This window comes from Euprymna scolopes, chromosome 23 (genome assembly GCF_053919585.1).
Source record: "Euprymna scolopes isolate OS-2025 chromosome 23, ASM5391958v1, whole genome shotgun sequence".
NCBI classification, from domain to species: domain Eukaryota; kingdom Metazoa; phylum Mollusca; class Cephalopoda; order Sepiida; family Sepiolidae; genus Euprymna; species Euprymna scolopes.
Genome location: NC_136504.1, coordinates 52,269,428 through 52,275,427, shown reverse-complemented (window position 1 = coordinate 52,275,427; position 6,000 = coordinate 52,269,428). Strand labels below are relative to the sequence as shown.

At 32.5% G+C, this 6,000-nt stretch overlaps 1 protein-coding gene and 1 long non-coding RNA gene across 8 annotated transcripts in view; one reads left to right on the top strand and one right to left on the bottom strand.

Moving 5' to 3' along the window:
• Positions 1-6,000, bottom strand: part of LOC145245893 (uncharacterized) — a 321,405-nt gene that overhangs the window by 123,561 nt on the left and 191,844 nt on the right. The gene's annotated exons all lie outside the window — the stretch shown is intronic.
• The window catches only part of LOC145245895 (uncharacterized), a 67,695-nt gene that overhangs the window by 796 nt on the left and 60,899 nt on the right, over positions 1-6,000 (top strand). The gene's annotated exons all lie outside the window — the stretch shown is intronic.

Genomic DNA, 6,000 nt, shown 5'->3' with positions numbered 1-6,000 from the left:
TTCATAATGAAACTTTTTTCATTCTCTACCGATTTATACGTTTTTTCTTCGTTTCTTTCTTTCCTTTTTTTTTTTCTTTTAACTTTAGCAATTCAAACGTTATTTTTACATGAATTAATGTGAACATTGGCGGAGGATAACGTTTCCCACTATTTTTGACAGAGAGTGTACGATCATTATATATATGTGTGTGTGTGTGTGTGTGTGTGTGTGTGTGTGTGTGTGTGTGCGCTATCCCCTATGGGTTGAATATCTATGTGTATCCGCCTTAAAGTAATCCATGGGTTCAGAACCACCTAAAAACTTCAAATGTGTATATCCGATTTTAATGAAATTCAAACCATAAGAATAACACACCATTTCAAAGAGTTTGCCAACATTTGAGGAAGATGGGGTGGGGCAGTAAAACCAAAGAAAGTAATATGGTGGTATGTGCAAAGTAAAAAAAAATGCATAGTAGTGATCCCTATTCAATCCCGAGCAACATGGAATTTTCACACGTGAGGATAAAATCTACTTTACAATGAACTGTTATTTTCTTTGTTTTTCATACTGTTTTTCTTGATCATTAAATCATTTATCTCTGATAGGCTCATAAGAGTAGCGGTTGATGGGCAGAAATCAGAGGCCCTCAGTATTAATGCTGGAGTCCCTAAGGGGTCCACCTGGGCCCAACTCTCTTCCTGATCTACATCAATGATCTCCCAAAACACATACTTAAATCATTCGTTGGCATCTACGCTGATGACACGACCATCTATATGACAACACATCAAAGACCGTAAATGACAAAGCTCTCTCTGATTCTCTCTCCTCTGATCTTGAGCGCGTGGTACAGTGAGGGAAGAGGTGGCTGGTTACTTTTAATGCATCTAAAACCAAACTCCTATCTTTACATCATCAACGCTCTGATTCCATCTGGCATCAATTGAAATGGATGGCTCTCGACTTGGGGAAGTTCCATGTTTTGATAAGCTTCTGGGCTTGACCTTTACTCCTAACCTAAAATGGAACACGTACATAAAATCTATTGCCAAGGTCGCTGGAAAAATAGTAGGATCCTTCTACCGCTCCAGAAGATATCTCACTGCTGATACAATTCTCTATCTATATAAAAGCCAAGTATGTCCAAGGATGGAGTACTGTTGCCACATCTGGGCAGGAGCTGCTAAAAACAGCCTATCCTGCCTTGATAGAGTACAAAATAGGCTTCGTGGCTTAGTGGGGGATGCCCTTTTCTCTTCCCTGCAACCTCTCTCCCACAAGAGACGTTGCGAGCCTGTCCTTGTTTTATCGTTCCTTCCATGGTAAGTACTCGTCTGAGCTCCAATCTCTGGTTCCCCCTCGCCAATCTTTCACGAAAAACACCCGTCTAGCTGAAACCACTGTCAAAAATTTTCCCTACTCTTTATCTGTGCCAAAACCAAAACGTAGATTCCATGAACAAAGTTTCTTTCTTAGAAGTGCATGCCTGTGGAACTCTGTTCCGTCTGCCTGTTTCCCACCTAACTACAATCTGGATGTCTTCAAGTCCAACATAAACAAATTCCTGATAAACCAGCCCCTTAAGTAAGACACTTTATTAAATCTTAACACTAACGTACTGTACATGCAATAACCTCCTGGGCCCAACTCCTTTCCTGATCTACATTAATGATCTTCCAAATCACATCCTTATATCATTTGTAGACATTTATGCTGATGACACTACCATTTATGGTAGCACATCTAAGACAGTAAACGACCAAGTTCTCTCCGATTCTCTCTCCTCTGATCTTGAGCATGTGGTACAATGGGGAAAGGAGTCGCTGGTTACTTTTAATGCATCTAAAACCAAGCTTCTCTCTTTACATCATCAACATTCTGATCCACATCTGGCATCAATTGAAATGAATGGCTCTCGTCTTTAGGAGGCCTCAGGTTTTGACAAGCTTCAGGTCTTGACCATTACTCCTGATCTTAAATGGAACACGTACATCAAATCTGTTGCCAAGGCCGCTGGAAAAATGGTGGGATGTTTCTATCAATCCAGTAGATATCTCACTGCTGATGCAATTCTCTATCTATATGAGCCAGGTACGTCCAAGGATGGAATACTGTTGCCACATCTGGGCAGGAGCTGCTAGTAAGGATTTGTCCTGCCTTGATAGAGTTTAAAATAGACTTCGTAGCCTCGTAGGAGATGTCGTTTTCTGTTCCCTGCAATCTCTATCTCACAGAAAAGATGTTGCGAGTTTGTCTCTGATGTATTGTTATTTTCATGGAAAGTGTTCGACTGAGTTTCAGTCTATGGTTCCCCCTCGCCAAACTTTCACAAGAAACACTCGTCTAGCTGAAAACACTATCAATAATTCCCTCCATTCTTTATCTGTGCCTAAACCTAAATGTAGATTCCATGAACAAAGCTTCTTTCTTAGAACTGCATGCCTGTGGAATTGTCTTCTGTTTTCCTGCTGACTACAATATGGTTGTTTTCAAGTCTAACGTAAACAAGTTCTTGATGAGCCGTTCCATATAAGTTAACAAATTTACTGAATTTCCATTAATAATGATTACTATATTGTCCAATTTCTACTGTACACTGTTTAACCCTTATCCTCGAGTGACCTATTGGCCTTGATAATGTGGTGTTACCCGTGTTAAAAAAAAAAAAAAACCTTATCCTCGAGTGGCTTCCGGGCCTTGATAAGTGATGACCACCTTGTAAAAAAAAAAAAAAAAAAAAAAAAACCAAACCAATTTTATGTTTTTTTTTTCTTTCGCTTTTCCTTTTTTAACTTTTTCTTTATTTTTAATGCCACTGATTTAAAATGTTTTAAAAGAATATTAGTGCAAACACTGCTGAAGAATATGTGTATATATACATATATATATATCATGGTTTGAGAATGCCCAACATGGAGTTAGAGATGGTTTTTTGGCGGGGGGACCTTTTGCTTTGATTGTCATCTTTAAAGTGAATTTTTCATGTTTTTAATTCACTGTATTTTGCATCTTTCTTTCTTTTAATTAGTTTTTGAGCATTGTGTTGGTTTTTATTGACATTTGATTGTCTCTGACGAGCAGTCAAATGGACTAAAGATAATGTTTTTCATTATAACTTGCGCATCACACTTAAGACAGTAAAGGAGAAAATATAGGCATTCGCCGAAATTAAATAAATAAAAGAAAGTCATGATTGTGAACAGATTCTTTCCTTTGGTCATTGGAATACAACCAGCCATGAGGATATACATACACGATATGTCATAAAATGTCCTGAAAACAAAATGTAACAAACAAATTGAAAACAGGAGAAAGAAAAACAAACAAGAGATTGACCGGCAGCTTGTTTACCTCACGTTTCAGCCTGGAGCCACATTTTGTTGCAGTGATTAACAACTCAAGAACAAGCAAAATGTTTTGGCATCCGAATGTTTTCAACTTGACGAAAAATGACCTTTGCATTATTACGCTTTAGCATTTCAGAAACAGGCTAATTATCTATGGTTCCTACAAAGCTAAACGCTGTACTGAAAAGAATTTGATAAAAGTATTTCTATTTATACAATTATTTTAGTGTGAAGATTCAGTTACACAAATAATAGATAAAGAGGAGACATTCACAGAAACTTATTTCTTAAATAACGCACAATGAAAACTTTGTTCAGCCATCTTGTTTTGTTTGGTTTATACATTTTGGCATTTTGAGTGCTGTGCGAGTATTCTTTATACAATGTTCATTTCTCATATTCGATCAAATGTCTGTTTTACATTGCCGGCATGTGTCGGATGGTTTGCAAACTAGATACTTACACAGAATACGGACTGTGATATCATCACAATATTCTGGCTGGTTTTGTACACTGCCGGAAAGTGCTGAACGAAAACATTTTTTGTGTGTGGGGGGGGATGCTGGATAATGTTAAAACGGTTGCAAAATGTTTAAAAATTAAGGGGGGGGACAAATATAGATTAAAATAGTCATCGTATAGTAATTTCAATGAACATTTTTGTCAAGAAAATACAATGAAAATTAATGGAAAATTTTGAATTAAAATTAAAAAATTAAAGGAAAAAAATTGAAATTAAGGACCCCCCCACGCTCACTTATATGGTAAGTTTCATAAATATTTATTTTTTGTTCAAAAAAAATATAGTGAAACAACTGATAGCAAACGATTGTTTTTGTTTTTTCAATGAAAATTTTTGTCAAGAAAATACAATGAAAATTAATGGAAAATTTTGAATTAAAATTAAAAAATTAAAGGAAAAAAATTGAAATTAAGGACCCCCACCCCCACTTATATGGTAAGTTTCATAAATATTTATTTTTTGTTCAAAAAAAATATAGTGAAACAACTGATAGCAAACGATTGTTTTTGTTTTTTCAATGAAAATTTTTGTCAAGAAAATACAATGAAAATTAATGGAAAATTTTGAATTAAAATTAAAAAATTAAAGGAAAAAAATTGAAATTAAGGACCCCCCCACCCCCACTTATATGGTAAGTTTCATAAATATTTATTTTTTGTTCAAAAAAAATATAGTGAAACAACTGATAGCAAACGATTGTTTTTGTTTTTTCAATGAAAATTTTTGTCAAGAAAATACAATGAAAATTAATGGAAAATTTTGAATTAAAATTAAAAAATTAAAGGAAAAAAATTGAAATTAAGGACCCCCACCCCCACTTATATGGTAAGTTTCATAAATATTTATTTTTTGTTCAAAAAAAATATAGTGAAACAACTGATAGCAAACGATTGTTTTTGTTTTTTCAATGAAAATTTTTGTCAAGAAAATACAATGAAAATTAATGGAAAATTTTGAATTAAAATTAAAAAATTAAAGGAAAAAAATTGAAATTAAGGACCCCCCCCACCCCCACTTATATGGTAAGTTTCATAAATATTTATTTTTTGTTCAAAAAAAATATAGTGAAACAACTGATAGCAAACGATTGTTTTTGTTTTTTCAATGAAAATTTTTGTCAAGAAAATACAATGAAAATTAATGGAAAATTTTGAATTAAAATTAAAAAATTAAAGGAAAAAAATTGAAATTAAGGACCCCCCACCCCCACTTATATGGTAAGTTTCATAAATATTTATTTTTTGTTCAAAAAAAATATAGTGAAACAACTGATAGCAAACGATTGTTTTTGTTTTTTCAATGAAAATTTTTGTCAAGAAAATACAATGAAAATTAATGGAAAATTTTGAATTAAAATTAAAAAATTAAAGGAAAAAAATTGAAATTAAGGACCCCCACCCCCACTTATATGGTAAGTTTCATAAATATTTATTTTTTGTTCAAAAAAAATATAGTGAAACAACTGATAGCAAACGATTGTTTTTGTTTTTTCAATGAAAATTTTTGTCAAGAAAATACAATGAAAATTAATGGAAAATTTTGAATTAAAATTAAAAAATTAAAGGAAAAAAATTGAAATTAAAGACCCCCACCCCCACTTATATGGTAAGTTTCATAAATATTTATTTTTTGTTCAAAAAAAATATAGTGAAACAACTGATAGCAAACGATTGTTTTTGTTTTTTCAATGAAAATTTTTGTCAAGAAAATACAATGAAAATTAATGGAAAATTTTGAATTAAAATTAAAAAATTAAAGGAAAAAAATTGAAATTAAGGACCCCCCCACCCCCACTTATATGGTAAGTTTCATAAATATTTATTTTTTGTTCAAAAAAAATATAGTGAAACAACTGATAGCAAACGATTGTTTTTGTTTTTTCAATGAAAATTTTTGTCAAGAAAATACAATGAAAATTAATGGAAAATTTTGAATTAAAATTAAAAAATTAAAGGAAAAAAATTGAAATTAAGGACCCCCCACCCCCACTTATATGGTAAGTTTCATAAATATTTATTTTTTGTTCAAAAAAAATATAGTGAAACAACTGATAGCAAACGATTGTTTTTGTTTTTTCAATGAATTTTTTAAATTACTTTTTGTTTTCTATTAGTATTATGATTGAAGATTTGTACAGATGTGCAC